The sequence below is a fragment of the Thermobia domestica genome, chromosome 3, assembly GCF_964235325.1.
Source record: "Thermobia domestica chromosome 3, izTheDome1.hap1.1, whole genome shotgun sequence".
NCBI classification, from domain to species: domain Eukaryota; kingdom Metazoa; phylum Arthropoda; class Insecta; order Zygentoma; family Lepismatidae; genus Thermobia; species Thermobia domestica.
This window is the reverse complement of record NC_137456.1, coordinates 345,237,852-345,258,096: the sequence shown is the minus strand read 5'-3', so window position 1 is coordinate 345,258,096 and position 20,245 is coordinate 345,237,852. Positions and strand designations below refer to the sequence as shown.

The 20,245-nt window shown below is 37.9% G+C and overlaps 1 protein-coding gene across 12 annotated transcripts in view; it reads left to right on the top strand.

Moving 5' to 3' along the window:
* The window catches only part of sick (sickie), a 1,461,343-nt gene that overhangs the window by 707,968 nt on the left and 733,130 nt on the right, over positions 1-20,245 (top strand). The window contains exon 1 of one of the 12 annotated variants that reach the window (XM_081752895.1): positions 9,079-9,404. The exons of the other annotated variants lie outside the window; for them this stretch is intronic. The gene's annotated coding sequence lies outside the window, so the exon portion shown is untranslated. Of the gene's footprint in view, positions 1-9,078; positions 9,405-20,245 lie in introns of those variants that run through there. 12 annotated transcript variants of the gene reach the window in all.

Sequence of the window (20,245 nt, the reverse complement as noted above, 5' to 3'; positions counted from 1 at the left end):
TGACAGATCTAGTTCAACCAAATCTCAGTTTTTTTACCACTAACACTGTTTTATTAACACTGTTACATGATTCATAGTAAAAGCTAGAAATTGATAAAGTGATTATGCGAACACAATGAAGAGAATTTATCAATGTTTTATAATACACAAGTCGTTACACAATACATGTCAATAATAAACATGCTTTAAATGTTGTTATATCAACCTGTTATATCACACCTTTTACGAATCTCTCGCGATGTGAAGAATTCTAGTAACTTCTAGATGAAAATAGGGGGTGGGAAACAGGCCTGTAGCCAGCCTAAAAATGTAGAGGGCCCGGCTGAAGTTATGGGGGCCCGATGCAATCATATTATAGTTCATTTGCCAGTCTACCGTGAAAATTTTAGGGGGGGCAGCCAAAATTTAGGAGGACCGGCCCCCTAGATCCCCCTTGGCCTGGTAGGGAGACAGGATATAAAGTTTGCACACAAATTTACAAAACGAGGCGAGAAAAAAATTGAAATGGGACGGAAAATGCTTTTCGAGAATCGAGACGATGTGAGAATTCAACAAAAAAAATTACGATTCGAGAGAAACATTTGTAGACACATCTCGTCTCTTAGGTAACGTGTAAACACTAGGCTCTCGGTCGGTCAGACTTAGGCTCTGGGTTCGTATCCAGTTACTTCTCTTGTGCTCACACTTGCTGGTTTCAATTGAGCTGAAGGCCGTATGAGCCCAACAGCCGAGCCTGCCTGTAGGGATGCGCACGAGACGAGCCGAGACAGGATTTTCCTGACAAAATTCGAGTCGAGACACGGCTCTTCCAATAGTAAAATATACATTTTTCGAGTCGAGACATCACTTTTACAGCGCATTTCCGAGAGGAGACAGCCACAAATCTTGTTTCGTGCGCATCCCTACCTGCCTGTTTATATATCTCCGGAAGTGTTCGCTCTTTTTACAACAGTTTCCAGTAATTAAGGTGTCAATGTTGTGCAAACCTCAAATAGCACTCCCAGAATAACCTCCTAATCATTTTCCTCAAACATATTGCTGGAAAGAACATTTTTCAATAAAGGTGTCCATTTTGATGTTGATAGTGTAACAACAGATGCAAGGGCGCCCATATTGTGATTTCCAAGGGGGCAAGTATACGCGACATTTCAAATATAGGTTAAAATTTTGCTGTAACTAATGTAAAAAATCAATTGAATTTTCGATATCCCGAAGTACGATTTCCTCTAGGGGGGCGAGCGCCCCACCTTGCCCCCGACCCTAATGGGCGTCCTTGAACAGATGTAAAGTTAATAGTCAGATGATTTGGTTGACTACGGTTGGTTAAATTATTACATTTCGCCTGCGGATTTTTTGTGATACCGCTGCCGGAAATCGTGGTTGATCTCATGTTATTACAAAAGGATACGATTTTTCCTTTGTGTCTGCAGCGTCTGGTAGTCATTGAACTTTTAATCAAGGGCTCTGTGTTTGACTAACAGTTAGAGCTATTTCTCTCCTGATGGACTTCTCATTGTTATTCCACGTGAAGAACAAATGTCAGATGACGAGAGCAACCATCGCTAAAGAACAGATTCCTTTTATTCCCTCGTCACTCACAGCCTTTGGAAACTTCGGCAAAATATATATATATATATAGCAAAGAATGCAAATCAGCTTTATTTGCATTTGTTATTTATTAAAATATTTCTTCACTAGAATTGTTCTCAACAGGCCAGAGGATTTTGCACACAGTGGTTCAATAATCGCAGCAAGCGAATTATATATATATATACAAAATGGAGGGCGGATCCAAGGGAGGGCTATAGGATCTATAGCCCCCCTTGACGCTCAGGTATAAACTCTGAAACGCGTAACTTTGCATAGACCCTATATGTAAACACCATAAAATATTCCATAGACCACATATTATTTGCAGTAATTGATTTTTTTAAATCCCTTGTTTCCTACACAATACTACTCCATTTTTTTTTAAAAAAAAATCAGTGTGATCGGAAAAAATGGTGCGTTAAAGGGTTAAACCTCTAATGACGCCTGCAATAATTACGTTTATTTCTACTTTATGACTTTACTTACAGAGGTACTTACCATGCATGAATAAATTCCTTGCACATTACTCTTCCTTTGTGAATTGATAGAAATCTTCCAAAATTTTGCGAGTTTTGTCATCCATATTTTTAATCTCCACGGTAATTGTATGCATTACCTCTAAGAAAGATATGTAAGTTTTCTGTTTTGCAATATATTTCACTTTTTTTAATGATGATATCACGGTTGAAACTAGGTCGCACAACTTCTTGAAATTATAAATGAACTTAAAACGTGTTCTTCTTAAACCACATTGCATAGTGAACACTCCTATTTCCGAAAGGGGGGAAATTAAATTCAGAATACAATCATTTATAATTATGGTGTTTACCCGTAAGGTGAAGTCATTCAATCATACGAAGATTATATAACAAGCATACATCTGTAGTAGCCGTATAAAATGGTATTTAATACATAATTGGTGCCAACAGCGATAACGGTACAGGACATGAAGAAGATTTACAGCTCCGATAGAAACCAGTGTGAAAATGTACATTATGAAAAAAGAAAAGAAAAGAAAAGAAAAGAAAAGAAAAGAAAAGAAAAGAAAAGAAAAGAAAAGAAAAGAAAAGGAGACATTAAAATTCATTATTCCCACGAAAGAATCCGGAAGAATCTCAACAGCGTTTAATGATTCTGGCTTTATCTAGCGCCATCTGGATAAAAAAAATTAAATTTTCGCAATTTTACAATGTTGTTAGCGTATCATGCAATATAGAAACTAGCAATGTCATGTAACAAAATAGTAACCAATCCACTGGTCGATGAAAGTCTTCCAAATTCTTCTCGATAATTATCTGTCTTTATCAATGATTTTCCAACTTGCTCCACAATATTTCGTTATTTTTATTACATTACCTTGTATGAGGACATTTCCTAGGTCGATAATTGGGGGGCGCGGTGGCTCAGTGGTAGAGCGTTCACCTCCGGTGCTTGGGGTCCCTGGTTCGATCCCAGCTCGCGCCGTGTGGACTCTGTGGTGGACAAACACCGTGATCGTGGGTTTTCTCGGGGTTCTCCCGTTTCCTCCCACTTTCTTCATTCCACCGTTTCATTCATTTCTCATTATCACCGTCTTCTTTAACCTAACCGGCATAACCGTGGGACGTGAAAACTAAAGATTTCATTTTGATTTTTAGGTCGATAATTAGGCGCAAATCCAGGATTTGGTAAAAAAAAAAAAAAAAAGTTAAACATATCCACGTGTCATTTTGAGAAGGAATATAAATGTGGACTCCAAGAGAGGACTGTGTCTCTTTAATTCCCATTGGATGTGTCCCTCTTATATAGATAAAAGTTAAGGGTTTTCACCATGTTACATCTCAGTGTTTTCAACTGCAACTAGTAGAACTTAACTGTTAAACCTGAAAGGAAATATATGCTATTTTTCATGAGAAATTGACTTAAAAAAAAAAATGAAAGTTATCCTGAAACTTATTCTTGAAGATGAGTTAAGTTAACTTTCGTTCCTTGCCTCTGGCTAATTTAGCCTCAGACGAACGAGATATTTCATATCTCAAAGAAACTACACGCCACTACAAAACTATTATTGAATACAATACTTTGTAATTTCATTCATCCTAGGCTTACTTGGACTGACGGAAAGACACACAAATGCATGTCGAATTGAATAATATAGACTTACTTAGATTGGATTTATTTTATTTTATTTATTTCCAAGGGCGCCCATGTTGTGGTTTCCAAGGAGGAGGCAAATATAAGCAACGTTTCAAATATAGTTTCAAATTTTGCTGTAACTAATGTAAAAATTCTATAGGGTTTTCGATATTCCCAAGTACAATTTCCTCTTAGGGGGAGACAAGCGTCCCACCTAGCCCCCCCTGATGGGCGCCCTTGCTTATTTCTAGTTGTAAGGATTGATCTTACGGATAAAAAGAATAAGCGCATGTAGTCGTCGACTCTCAATTCAAAACCACTATTAAAACAAAACGATTTTTCTTATTCACACCAGGCAAATGTCGGGATGATGCCTAACATAAAAGTCCTTTCCTTATTTCTTTCTTCCTTCTCAAATTCCTCGAGTAGTGTGGTCGCTGAGGGATGTCATCCCTCATACATAATGATCTTAATGTTGGTCAAAGATGCCAATAATGCCCAGAAATATGCAGTAATTACTAATCTTCCTTCTGAACGCGTTATTTCCTAAACGGTATTCAACCCATCTGACAGCAGAGTATATTGGGTTGCATACCATCAGGCGTTGTTCCAACCTTAACTTCCAACGCTAGATTGATTACTCACTGTCAAGGAGCTGACGTATGACATGAAACCATGTGTATCTGCTCCAAGGAAATTCCCAGAGATTGTTTTAAGAGCTAAGGTATACAAGTAATCACGAATTTTTAAGAATAGTGTGCCGAAAAGAACATGATTTCCTTTGTGCTTGCCACACTGCTTCAACGAAGTATAAGTTCTTCTGCTTGATATACTCCATGACGTAACTTAGCACCGAGTTCCAAATAACTTGGCTAAGCTTACAGTGTCTTCTTGTAATAGGCAGCTTACGTCATATGTCACATAATGTTAGTACTCATACATAAGAATATGCTTTCAAGCACGTAATTTGTTTCAACTTGATGTTTACCTATTGATTTGACTTTTATCTTGTCTTTGAACAATGTTATAATTAAACAAATAATAAAATTTAACAATTTTTGGTTATACTTCAGAATCAGTTTGATCTTCATAGGTGACGTTGTTATCGTATAGCATCAATTTTTAAATTTACAAAAATACTTTTTTTTCGATTTTCTCAAAAACCACGCATGAGGATTTATATTATTTTTGTTCAGCTCAATGAGATACGAGGTGTGTTAAAAGATAAACTGAACTTCTGTTATAACATCTTTATTGCTCACTGTACATTTTAATCACTGCCTCCCTCAAAATAGTTCCCTCTACTGGCAATACACCATTCCCAACGTTTCCGCCATTTTTGGAAAACGTTCTGGAATGCATTTTCTGGAATGGATCTCTTATCGCATTGTCTTGAATCTCTTCTATCGTTTGGAAACGACGTGATTCCAAAGTGATTTTAAGTTTCGGAAAAAAAATCTATTGGTGCTAAGTCCGGAGAATAGACTGGATGGGGCACTATGGGAATCTGATGTCTTTTCAGATAACTGCGGATGAGGAGCGAATTGTGAGTAGGCTCATTGCTACGTTGCACCGTCCAACTCTGATTTTTCCCACAATGCAGGCGTCTCTTTGTGCGCAACATCCCTCAATCGCGCTAAAACGTACTAGTACAACTGTTTCTTTACCATATGACCACGTAATACATTCATAATGGGCAATGCTTTTCCAATCAAAAAGCACAACCAACATCACCTACTTGATCTTTGATCGACTCATGAGTGCGTTTTTCAACCAGGAGACCTTGAATAAATTGAAAAGCAAGTGAAACGTCTCTGTAAATGTTTTGCCAAGTTTGTTGCAAAATTTCACATACGTATGCTATTCTTCAAGCTCTTTCATTGCCACTCGATCTAGGCCCGCAACCAGAGGGGGGCTAGGTGGGGCCTGGCCCCCCTAAATTTTTCGTGGTCCCTGCAGACCTTAACACAAAATGCTATTATTAATACAAAAAAATTAGCTATTTGTAAGAGAATTTTTTAAATGACTTGGCCCCCCTAATATATTCATGCCCCCCCAAACGTCTGTGGCTGGTTGCGGGCCTGACTGGATATCATTAATCCAACGAACAACTTGTGCACGTGCTCACTTCGCGGCTGTAGCTAGCGGTCATAGTGAAACGCGGCAAATAGCAATTTGTTGTCTAAACTTGCCGCTACGTGCACTCAATAGCCGCAGAGCGCTCACTCCGCCAATTGGCGCGCTATTTCAAAAGTTCGATTTATTTTTGAACACACCTCGTATACCGATTGGCGTATATCCCATCTTCGGGAATGTTCCCATTAAATATTTATAATATCATAGATTTACCGGTACCTTTTCTTTAATTGAATTTTATAACAGTCTAACTAATAAAATGTTACACCACTTTTTTATCTACAATTAATTTGAATTATGTATCACAGCAATAACACGCATAGCTCTTTTATACACTTCTCCGTCGTGACAGATCTCCCGTACTTCATTATCATAAGTCAATTTTCACTTTCATTTTTTTCTCTACTTGTGAGGAGTGTTCCTGCTTTTCGTCAAAATAAAAATAAAAAACAAAAAAAATGCCGCCAACAGAGTCGTTTGTTTGGCTGTGGGCCAAGAGAAGCTGGGAAGAGCATCGAACGACTTCCAGTGACCTCTAGTGTGCTAAGAAGGAAAATACTACGAACAACAAAACTTTTTATTATTATTATTATTTTGTCTTTTTACGGGTGGTGGAAGTAAAAAAAGAAATGGAAGGAAGGTGAAATATGGACAATGAATGGCCATGTAGCTTAAGAGAACAACATATAGCTACAGAAAATATTAAAAGAAAAATAAAATAAAATGTTGGTTCTTACATTTCCTTCGTAAGTAGGACACAATGAACTACGTTGGTTGTCATTTGGAAAGATCAGAGCAACAGTTGTAGACAATTTCAAAAGACTGCGGATGCGCTGGCAGCTTTCCTATTCAACTAATGCATTTTTTTTTTTTTTTTTTTTTTTTTTTGTTCACTTCTATTTCAACAGTTTCCAGCTTCAGCTGGTTGGTTATTCGAAGCTCTTGTATTCAGGGGAAGAAATATCCCACAAAGTCTTCGGAGTAAATTGATAACACAAATACGCCTAAGCTCGTGACTGCATGGTTAGCGTACGCGAGGCGCAGGAAGCCGGGTTCAATTCCCGGGGGGAGTTTATGTAGTTTGCATCCCACGTTAACCTGTAAGTCCATGTCATTAGCTGAATGTGACTTTAAACCCCAATTCAAACGTCCAATAGATGTGCCTAAGGTAATTTAACCCTTTTAAATTATGGCTTTATTTTTTGAGGTAAATTATAGACTTTCAGTCAAGCGACTGTAGCATCATCCCTATTTAACCTAGGAGCATGATTCTACCTCATTCTCTTCAGAATAGAAGAGCCTTTCAAACGGTACCATTCACATTTCCCAATCATGTCTCTGAGACGGGACATTTTGAGAGAATTCGGGATTTTTCAGATTTTTTTTCTCAAATTTTGAGCCCCACTGAACCCCCCTGAGTGAATACACATATCTCAAAAATACTAAGAGGTGTACTAAATGTGTGTACAAACTTTTAAGCTTCTATCTTGAATAGTAAAAAGGGAAATATTTACCAATGAGCACCGCAATGTTCCAGATTACCACAAAAGACCAGGATCTCAGGTAAAAAAAAAAAAAAAAAAAAAAAAATCCTGAGACATTCCTATTATCATAGACTTGTTTTTTATCTCATTCTCTTCAGAATAGAACGGTCTTTCACACTATACCATTCGCATGTTTCCATCATGTATCTCAGGCTTGAAAATTCCGAAAAAAGGAATTTTTTGGTTTAAAAAATATCCTTTTTTTTATTTTTTACATTTCTGCCTCTTTGGACCCCCTGTGTTAACGCAGAGACCTAAAAAATCTGAAAAATGGTAATCGGTGCACTGAATGTTTGTACAAAATTTCAATCTTCTAGGTACAAAAGTAAGCCCTTCAAAAAAAAAATAATAATAATAAAAATAGACTTAACCAAAAAGTTTTAGCATTTATGTTGGTCAACGAGTCAGCACGAAAATTTCCCTGGATTTTTAGATTTTATCGAAGAAAATCCCTTTTTCCCTTTTTGCTAAATTTACCTACGAAATTTTCCTAAATCAGGGAAATTTCCCTCCAACTATGAACACTAGTCCAATCTTTGGTCAGGGGGGGAGAGGGTCCAATACTCCAATCCACTACGTCTATGTAGTATTGAACAGGTATTATTCTGCACCCCAAAGAACAATAAGTAACTGTAAAATACTTACACCTATATTTATTTAATTTATTTAATATACAACACAACAGGCTTCATGCTCAATAATGCTTAATGCCCAATATTTTCAGAGAAAAATGATAGAAGTACCTAGGTAGATTGTTTTTATAAGAGAAAGAGTACAGATGAACCATAAGATCAAATTTTTTATGCTACGTCAATCATTTTACTGTTAAACAAGTATAGTTTTTATTGAAAAAAGTGTGCAAATGTATGTTAAGTTAGGAAATTTAGGGGCTCCGGACCAGGCCCGTATCCAGGAGGGTCTGGGGGGCCGCCTCCCTAAATTTTTTCTGGCCCCCTAAAAAATTTTTATAGTAGGCTTGCAAAAGAACTATAATATGGTGATGAACTATCATATGGTTGGATCGGCTCCCCTTAACTTCAGCCGGGCCCCTCGTACATTTTTGGGCTGGCTACGGGCCTGCTCCGGACCCCATAAGGTGCGCCCCTGCCCTCGTGTCAATGTAACATTTGGTCAAGCTTCCCTTTTCTCTCCTAACGATCACATTAGTATTTAATACCTGTGTTTTTCCACAACACTACATTACTTCCCAGAGCGTCTTCTATGGGAGGAATATTCATTGCTATATGCAAGAGAATATTCTATTCAATGTTCAAAACGATAGCATACGGCAGGAAAAAAATTGGATTTCAGTGGGTCCTACTCCGATGGTCAGTCCTCCCGTGCTTCTACAAACAAGCCACATACATTGATGTTATGCATTGATTACTCCGTCCTTTAATTCTTAAGTTTTTCTAACCATTCTTTTCTTTTTACTGAACTCTCCCCCCCCCCCCCCGCGGAAAACGCTCTTCCTAACCGTTTGATACCTTGTCCTCTTATTCATCCCCCGCCCACTCAGCAGTGACGTAGCGAGTGACGTAACCTGGCTTGGCGCTCTATCTTGTGCAGGTCCACGTGGGGGAATGCCAGTGTCCAAGTCGAAGGCACCGCGAACTAAGCGCCACGGTTGAGGTTCCAGTCGGAGTTGTTTGTGCGTTGCGGTTTTCTCTCGCGCCGTCGATTTTTCTTTTTGTTTTATCGTATTTTGTCCTGACATGCAAAAATATATATTATACGCTCCTTGATTTTCTTTTGTCTACAGTATAGCTCTCATATCAAATTATTACTATCGCGCGTTACTAGATACTGCAACAGTGTTTTCTTTCTTTTTTTAAGTGCTGTATTTTTTTTATTTGTGGTTTTGTTTTGAGGAAAAGTACAGTGTGTTGTGTGTTTATAAAGAATGCTTTGTAGTGTTGGTGATGGTGTCATGTGCCTGCTAAGTGTTTTCTTCTTTCTGTAAACAATTACAGATTGTTGGATTGTAACACAAGTGCATTGTTGAATTTGCACCAACAGGTACGTTGTTTTGTATTTGTTTTTTACGATTCTTATGTTAATTGCAAAGTTTATTTTATGCATTTTGTCAACTCATAAATGTATTTAGTTTACTTTCGCACATAAATTGAAAACAAAATCGTATTTAAATTTCCGTCATATAATAGTAATGAGCGCGCGTTAAAAACAGGTTTCACAATTTAATCGTCTATCTTTTGTCACTTGAATTTCTCAAAGCGAACTTCCGAACAGTGTGACAAATAATTTTCCATAATTCAGTTTTATTTTACTTTCATTTCCTCCTTATCATTTTAGTAATTATTTAATTTTATGTATCGGGACACGTTGGTCCAGTGGTAGAGCGCTGCTGCATGCGGTCCCTGGTTCGATACCCAAACACAGCGCCATAACTTAGATTTTTCTGGAGGGAAAGCATTAATACGCGTATTTGGCCTCCCCTAGAAAAAGTTGTTTTTCTAATTCTTGGGCCCCTCTTTCTATCTTTCTCTTACTCCTTATGGGCCCCCTGAAGCCTGTAGGCCCTACCGCACAGCTAGGTCTCCGGGACCATTAGTTACGACCCTGGGCCCCGTTCCATACATGACAAATTAATTAAGGGGAAAATATTCACAAATCTCAAATCCACACGAATATTATTTCTAGGGCCCCTAATAGAAGACTTTTTTTTTTTTTTAATAAAATGGGCCCACGACTCATTTTTGTTTAATTTATGTTTTGTGTGTTGTTTCGTTTCTGTAATGTAGTGAACCTGTTTGATGCTTCATTTATAATTTCATGTTCGTATCGCATATGCAATAAGAAAAATTTTGTCTGAAAATGGGCCCCCCTCAAACGGCTGGGAGCTTCCCCGGAGGGGCAGTTGCCCCCTGTCCCCCACAAATTACGGCCCTGCCCAAACAATTAAGTCTGTGATGGACAACATCGTGTCTGTGTGTTTTTTAGGTGTGCTCCCGTTTCCTTTCACGATCTCATTCCATTATCATTCCCTTGCCTTAATCTTGCGTCTCCCTTAGCCTAATGAACATAATGTGGAACGTTGAACTGAAAGATTCATTTCACTTCTAATTTTATTTATTTATTTATTGAGCTGAGCGAAGCGAAGCTCTTATACTCGGGTTAGCCGTTTGGTTGTCCGCGAACTCCTCCTAGACCGTTTGGCCGATCTCAACCAAACTTAGCACGCTGATAGAGTATGTCGTGCTGAGTGACAACATAGGTCGAAATCAAAAATCCGATGTACCCTCGAGGAATAATCACCGAAAAACGCTTACTCCTAGACCGTTTGGCCGATCTCAACCAAACTTAGCACGCTGATAGAGTATGTCGTGCTGAGTGACAACATAGGTCGAAATCAAAAATCCGATGTACCATCGAGGAATAATCACCGAAAAACGCTTCCTCCTAGACCGTTTGGCCGATCTCAACCAAACTTAGCACGCTGATAGAGTATGTCGTGCTGAGTGACAACATAGGTCGAAATCAAAAATCCGATGTACCATCGAGGAATAATCACCGAAAAACGCTTCCTCCTAGACCGTTTGGCCGATCTCAACCAAACTTAGCACGCTGATAGAGTATGTCGTGCTGAGTGACAACATAGGTCGAAATCAAAAATCCGATGTACCATCGAGGAATAATCACCGAAAAACGCTTCCTGATTACGTAGTTTAAGCTCGCTCAGCTCATTTCATTGCAATCGGGTATATCCATTGCATTCCTAGTTTATTTATTTATTGTATCAGGTCCTGTGATTGGAGAGAGAAGGACACTGCCAATGCGCAAAATAATAGTTTAGAAGTCTCTGAGAATTGATTGATTGGTTAGTTTAGTACTCCACCAATCAGGGGCGTACTCACGGGGATTCCATCGGGTTGGGACACTCCCAAAACTACCTAACTTAACATACGTTTGTATACTTTCTCAATAAAACTACTTGTTTAACAGGGAAATGATATAGAATGAAAATTGGATCTTACACTTCATATGTATCGTTTCTCTTAAAAATACAGACTAAAAATTGTATTTATAGATATTTTTTTCTATAATATTGACCAGTTCTTCACTTATCTTTCATCTGTTTTATCGTTATTGAAGCCAGTGCACTAAACACTGACCCGTTTTGCCTAAACTTCGACAATTTTGCGATTATTTCTCCTGTTACGTTACCCTTTGGATGCAAAACTTCATGGCGGATATTTGGGCATATTTATGTGAGGGCAGACATCTACAAGGTGTCTATCGGTCACGAAAGTCACGAAAGTCATGAAAAAGTCACGAAATCAGAAAACGGTCCTGAAAGTCAAGAAAAAGTCACGAAATTTAGCTTTTGGGTCACGATTTTTTTTATCTGTGCAAATATAAGTATAGACTGGCAAATTTTGTTCTATAAAACGTCAAAATTCACCAACAAAAATGTCTCTGGTCGGCTTTAGATGCTACCAAATCACAAACAAAGAGTGCTTCTATCAGATGCATGAAAATTCGGCCCAATTCGCACCCAAATTCGCTCTTGAGAATGTTACTAAATTTTATGGTTTGGGAAGGAAAAGGTCACGAAAAAGTCACGAAATTTGACTTTGGAAATTTAGTAGACACCCTGTTCTAACACGTTGCGAGGGTCTGATCCAACATTTGCACTACCGGTACCAAAGGACTGTGCCATATACAAAGGAATCACCTCCTGAGATCTGATGGGAAATTCGAACAAGAGGAAAAATATGGCACCCATGAGAACCTCACTTTTTGAATAGCCCTCGTAATAATTACGTATATGTCGTTTACATTGTAAGAAAATGAATACGATCCTTATTTGCAATAACTAATAGTTTAATGTGTGCCCATTAACGATCCGGCGAACCCACCGCTAGTTGGGAGCTGATCTACAACCATGGCTTTTACAACCCATTTGGTATCATCATCCTCATAGGTATTCTGCCATTATTAGCAGGTCACTTGGTGCAACTTTGAAGCTTCCATGTTCTACCTGTATAGTCTTCCGCAAACCTTTTCATCTTTTTGTTTTCACGTACGATTTCTCTGTTTTGATATCGTCCATTAATTGTAGTCTCCTTCACCTGCTCCCTCTCTTTCCTGCCACCATACTTTCTAACATGTCCCTTTTGATACAGTTCCTTCTTATTTAACGTCCCAACCAGTTTCTCTTCCTCTTCTTAATAATATCTAAAAGTGTTCTTTTCTCCCCCACCATTTCTAACACTCTCTCATTCGTTTTCCGCTTGACCCAGCTAATTCTTTCCATTCTTCTCCACACCCACATTTCTAAAGCTTTCAGTCGTTTTACACCTATAAGCAATTTTCGGTTCCTTAAAGTTTCTTTTTTTTCTTTTTTTATTCCGTTGCTGATCAGTTGTGAAGGCTAGTGAAATCACGCCAGTCTCAGGTTTCATACTCGCGATCTTTATTTAGGATTGTGTCAGTAGGGAGTTTTACACAAGTTTTATTCCTTTTTCGATCTGATTCTTTTTTAAACGATCATTTGTATCTTTAAAATTTTGCTATACTTTTCAGCTACTAAATTCTAACTACATTTATCTTTTTCACTTCTTCGCGACTCCTTAGGGATCTCAACCCCCCAGGTTGAGAAACCCTAAGTTAGCGAAAATCCATACCATGTTTCCAGAACGGGTTTGTATAGCACTTGGGATTTGAATTTTTACGAATTTTGCACTCTGGTGGTAAGCAATTGCTCTAAATCGCCTGCATTAGAGATTACCTAAGGGCTTGGAGCTTACTGAACACATGGCTCGAACAACTAACCTTCCATCTGACCAACAACACGAAATCAATGTGATTAGTCTGCATCTGCTTAAAATAACACGATAGCTTCATTGTTTTAACTCGTTAAATATTGCGCAGCAAACATGTGTTAACTGATTGTTGTTTAGAACTGAAATGACATGATTATTTATTAAGCTGCAAAGTTGTTATATGAGGCGACAATTGACAATTATACATAACAATGCTTTTTCATTCATTATTAAGTGATTTTTTACCATTACAATACAGTGACAATTAATAACTAACGTAGACAATTTATTTGTAAATAAGATTATAAGTTGATATTGTAGAACAGTGGTTACCAACTTGGGGTGCGCGTACCCGTAGGATATTCGATGTGCCGAATCATTGACGTCAACATTGACAATAATTAGGGTTGCCATCAACGGCGCCGATTTCTCTGTAAATTTGGGATGGGGACGCCATTCATAAAAAAATACAGACAATACATATAACTATAAAAAATACATATTCAAAAAATACATGCGGGCCCACATGAACTTTGCGGGAACCCGGGCCCCCCAGGATCGGCGCCCTTGGTTGCCATATTTTTTTAATCCAAAATACGGACAAGCCTTAAAATGATGACTCACCAAAGATATGGTGCCCAAATACAGAATAAATATTTTGAAATTTCTGATCTAAAAGTCACCTCTTTAGGTTATCACACAATTGTTTACTGTAATACTTAAAACACTATTGCAAACTAACATGTTTCATTTTTTCATTAATACAAATATAATAAACCATGCAATTAAATTACGTATATTAAATCTAACCAAAAGAACCCTGGAATGGTAAAATGGGACACAATTTAAAAACATAACCTACTTATTAATTGTAACTAAAATATAAGTTATATGATGGAAACACCATTCTTTTCGTCCGAGATTGCATTGTTTCTTCTAAACACTCCGATAATCCTGAACTTTTCAAAATATTCAAACAACTCAATAAATTGCGAGCATATTGATATCTTTCAGTATTTGCTGCTTTCAAATAATTCGAGACTTACGAACAGTTCGAGTGTCTCAGACTCGTCGAATGTTTCTATTATTTCGAATGTCTCGAATATTTCGAGTGCCTTGAAAACTTCGAGTCTCTCGAACACTTCGAGTGTCTCGAATATTTCGAGTCGATCACTTCGAGAGTCTCAAACAATTCGAGTGTCTCGAACATTCCGAGAGTCTCGAAAGTTCGATAATTCGATAAAATTAGAATTCTTTATCGACAAAACGGTTTTGAAATTTTATTGAATTCTTATCGATTACTCGATTATTGGATCAGCTAGGCATGTGCAAGTTGGAACAGGAAGCAGTGGGCCTACCACAATGGGCTTACTGGCGTCGAGGGCCGTCGAAACAATGTACAAAATTTTCACAAGAATTGAATACCCATATTCAGTTTATAAAATTTTTCGTCGCACACTAACGTCACAGGAACACAAAAAATTGTTATAACGGTAATACTTACTGAAGAAAAGCAGAAAATTATTTATTTACCATTTTAGAGGAACACTTGACCAGTCTACCAGTGTTCGGTAATACTGTTCACTGAATATTCCAACACGGAGGATATTTTCAAGGCGGACATCAGGTATCCAAGAAAATATTTCAGCTCGTCATCACTGCGAAATTAAAATACCGCTAATTTTACAGTAATTATGTGATATCTTCAAATAGATAAAAAGATAATCGAAAAGTGGAACAAGACCTCCCTAGACAATATTATTCTGCTTGAGATACCGTTATCATGACTCATTTATCTACTTCCCATTTCCAGACATTTAGAAAATCGGCATTTATTTTCGCGTTTCTAAATAACTGCAAACGGAAAGCTACTAGGTGACTCGTGATAACGGTACGTCATGCAAAATAACATCGTCTAGGAAGGTCTTGATCCACTTTTCGATTATCTTTTATCTATTTGAAGATATCACATAATTACTGTAAAATTAACGGTATTTTAATTTCGCAGTGATAGGGACTCTTAAGAAATTCATTTTCAATAACAAGTCAGGCGGGCCGGATTAAAGGGCTCAGAATGCCAAAAATATATTATATCGTGAATCTCTAAAGTTAAGAAGATGGAACTGTGTATACAAACTCCTTATTTAAAGTAAATAGAAATGTGTTCCAATGTTTTCAAAAGTTAAGATTTTAAGGGGAAAGGGGACAATTTCTATAGTTTTTTTTCTCTATGACGTGACAAGCTGAACCATTTGAAATGCATTTTCTATCTACTGTATTGCACTCAAATCCTACTTTTAACAAGAGAAGGGGCAGTTTCTACTTTGTTCTCAATATATTAAAATTACTTTAATGTTGTCAGCCTCGTCATCACGACAAAATGGCAGACATGGCATTGGTCAATGAAAACTTGACCCACGACCTACCGTGACGTACTGTGACCCACGATTCTCCGTCTACCATGACCCACGCTGACCTACCACCCACCAAAACTCATCATCATCAACATCTGACCCATGATCCACGCCCTCCTCTCTACTGACTAAAGAGTTTACATTTGTAATAAAACAAGGCTGTGAAGTTATCACTAATCAGAATTTGAATTTCTACAATCAACTGCTCAAGCACCGCTCTGTTACAATACCGGTAGATCTGACCTTCACGATGTGAAATGATAAAGTTTTTGACATGGGTCATATTACGATGCGTTTCAATTTAATTATCTTATAATTATTTCCTCGTTGAATTCAGATACTTTTGAGTGGAAAATGTGATGAAATTTGAAACTCTCACATCAAGGTAAAGTAGACCAACATAAAGGGGGAAAAATAGTGTAAAATTCAGCTGTTTCTCGAAAGCCAAGTAATAAGTCCTATTGCTATTGGTACAATTACAAATATCAATATTTAAAAGTGCCTGAAGTTCTTTTTTCACTTAGATATACTCATCTCAGCTAAGTAAATAGAAACAAATGAAAAAGGAAGAAAATGGAAGCCTCGAAAGTAAAACGTAGACAAATTCACCAGTGGTGGGTCGTGGTGTGTCACAGTGAGTCACCTGGTCCCAATGGGTCATGACGTGTTGACCCACGACCCACTGATACACTCACAAATCTTGACCCAGGACTCACTCCATCTCTGGAAAATGGCTGTCCTACCATCACGGGATAGTGATTGAAACATTTACAATTATTCTAGGAATATAATTATCATTTGAACCTAGTTTTTTTTGTTTTTTTTTTTTTTTAATTTTAGTTTGATTCAAATACGCATCTTTGGGGAGAAGCAGGGTCAAATATACCGCTGAAGCATTTTCCATAAGCCTTATCTTTCCGTGCGAAATACAGCCATTTCAACTAGTTATAAAAGAAAAAAACTGTTACTGCGCATTTTCACTTCTGTTACAGTTAAAATGTCGTACAACGCAACCTATAAAGATAATGGTTAGTTGTTTTTGTGCGAAACATATGAGTTATTACCTTTATCTTAAACCTTGTAACGAAGCAGTTGCGCAGTACAAACCAGACTATGTCAAATGAAAATTTAATGAACTATTTTTTGAATAAAAGGGGTGATTTTTTAAAAAAAGCCGATCTGAGTAAAATTGAATTAATTGTCCTAGGTTAATTCCATTCATTCTTAATGGTTCATGACGTAATTCCCTGCATTCTGGTTCCATGTTTCCCTAGAAAAAGTATTACCTTTCAAAAGCTACTCTCTATTGATCCGAAAATACGCCGCACCTGTAAAATCCAAGGGAAAAGAAAAAGACAACTTTAAATAAAAGCCGCTCCCTAAAAAGGATTAGGATTAGAAATTGGATTTCTGGGCTTTCGACATTATCGCCATGTTAGCCCATCACTAGAATTATAATTAGGAAATAGATTTCTGGGCTTTCGACATCTATGGCCATGTTAGCCCATCACTAGGATTAGGATTAGGAATTAGATTCCTGGGCTCTCGGCATCTATGGCCATATTAGTCCATCACTAGGATTAGGATTAGGAATTAAATTTCTGGACTTTCGGCATCTATGGCCATGTTAGCCCATCACTAGGATTAGAATTAGGAATTAGATTTCTGGGCTTTCAGCATATATGGCCATGTTAGCCCATCACTAGGATTAGAATTAGGAATTAGATTTCTGGGCTTTCGGCATCTATTGCCATGTTAGCCCATCACTAGGATTAGAATTAGGAATTAGATTTCTGGGCTTTCGGCATCTATCGCCGTATTAGCCCATCACTAGGATTAGGATTTAGATTTCTGGGCTTTCGGCATCTATGACCATGTTAGCCCATCACTAGGATTAGAATTAGGAATTAGATTTCATTGCTTTCAGCATCTATGGCCATGTTAGCCTATCACTAGGATTAGAATTAGGAATTAGATTTCTGGGCTTTCGGCATCTAAGGCCATGTTAGCTCATCACTAGGATTAGAATTAGGAATTAGATTTCTGGGCTTTCGGCATCTATGGCCATGTTAGCCCATCACTAGGATTAGGATTTAGATTTCTGGGCTTTCAGCATCTATGGCCATGTTAGCCCATCACTAGGATTAGGATTAGGAATTAGATTTCTGGACTTTCGGCATCTATGGCCATGTTAGCCCATCATTAGAATTAGAATTAGAAATTAGATTTCTTGGCTTTCGACATGTATGGCCATGTTAGCCCATCACCTATGAGGGATGGCGTCCGTCGGCGATCACATTATCCGAGGAAAAGGAAGGAAGGAAGCGGCCTGGGACCGGGACGTACCATCCCGACATTTGCCTGGTATGAATGAAGAAAACCCAGGTAAATTTCATTCACGATGGTTGGCCTGAAAAAGCTTTTACACTTTTCCCACTGAGTCTCCCCACCAGGAATCGAGCCCAGGACCGTTCGCACCAAAGACGGGAGTGTTAACGTTCCTTAAAAGTTGAGGGAGGAAAAGGAAAACTAATTAGAATGAAAAATAAATTAATGATACAATTTTACCATAGGCCTATGCTATATATAGTAGAATACTTGGAAAATAATGTATGTTTCCTTATTTTGATGTGGAAATATGTGATCAATAGCGTATTCAAAGAGTTTTTTTTACAGGTTTTGACTACCCCTGAACAATAAATTATGAAAAAGAAATGGAGACAATTAACTAGGTTGAGCGTAAAACCAAACAGTGGATGTTAGAAATAGTGGACGAGAAAAGAACAATTTTAGATATTATTAAAAAAAGAGAAAGATTCTTGGTGGGGACACTCGGTCGAAAAAGTGTAAAAAGCTTTTTTTCAGGCGAGCCATCCTGAATGAGGTTCTCCTCCGTTTTCTCCATTCACACCAAGCAAATGCCGGGGTGGTAACTAACATACACATTGCAGGTCGTTTGCTTCTTTCCCCAACCCTTTCTTCCTTCCCTTTCCCCGGATAGTGTGCTCGTCGAGGGACGTCATCTCTTATAGGGCTACGTGACTGGCTAAGAATGACCGTAGATGACCGAAAGACGAGAAATTAAATCCTAAAAAGAGGAAGAGAAACTGGATAGGACATTGGCTAAGAAGAAACTCTATCATGAGGAACGTGTTAGAGCTTATATGTAGTGGCAGAAAAGACAAGGAGGGGTCGAAGAAGACTGCAATTGGTGGACGATATCAAAACAAAAATTGTACGTGAAGACGAAGAAGTTAAAGGAAAACAGTAGGGCATGGAAGGTTCTCAGTTGCGCAAATGGCCTTCCAATAATGACAGAATGATGATGATGGTAAGATATGTATACAAATATTGAGAAACGATATGCTGGTACACTGCAAAAAAATACAGAAACTACTTTTAGACACCGTAGGACACTGTACACATTACTGGCATCTTTTGAACGCCTACACATGATAGGCCTACATATTCATCCCTTGTAAATACTTTGGTGTCCAACTATGTCCCAGATGGTCTTCCCTTTTAGCCGCCATTGGTTACTGTAAGAATTTAAGTTTGATATGTTCTTTGTTGGGCAGAGAGAGTGTCATTTCCAGAATTTTTGTTGTCCTCGGTTGTTTCTATGCCCTTCCACCTGCACCAACTGCAATGCTGGCAAAGACAACATCTCCAAATATTTAGACACTAAAACTGCTGTTTGATGCGAATAACAGGTCTTTCGATTACTTAAAACACAATACTAACCTCCCGTGAACGCCATAGAAAGTTACCGTCCGCAGCGGCTATTTGGTCGCTTCAATCACATTCTGTTTACACCTGTTCTCTTCCGTGGCTTGGCATTCATCCCAATAAAAATTCCCTTTCTTTCATCTTATCTGATCCATTCTTTCCAGGTCGTTCATTGCTTCTTTCAACCTGGAAGTATTCAAGAATTTTCCCTCTCCGTAGTAAATAGAAGAAGCAAACGATAAAAAAAATGTTCCTTTACATTGTGTGGTTTAGTCTTTTAACAACGGTTCCTTCGTTAGTTCCGGTGTTGGGTCATTCGAAACACGCTTTTCAGTTTAAAATCTTTCAAATAACTAATACGTGACAATGCAAATAAAAGATTTCATAGTCAAAAATTTTCTTAAAGTGCTGAATGTGGTATATTTTTTTTCTGTAGGCTTACTTTTTTTTTTAAAGAAAAAAAACTTTTAAAGAAACCAAATATATCGTAGACACCTGCAGCATATGACGGCAGTTTCTGAAAGATTAGCGTATAGAGATGTGAATATGGTCTAAGCCGCAGGTGGGCAACCTGATCTTCTGCGGCCCTCTCTGAGGTTTAACATTGCGAAGGTCACATAAAAAGGGCATTGAGTACTACTTCTGAACTGAATTGAATTAAATTATCTATCTGTTCCATGTGGATAAAGGGATGTAACATTTGTTATATCTAATAATTCATATATAGCTATAATAATGCAGGTTTTTGTAATAATTCATCAACCAAGGATTGAATTACATTCAAGTTTAGCGTCCCTTTCAGCAGCGAGACTATATGAAACGTGGACCTTCAACTTAACGTGATAACCGAACTACATGAGCTCCCCCCGGTAATCGAACCAGTCTCCGGCATCAAAGACATGTATTTATCGACCAAAGAAAACGGTATAAG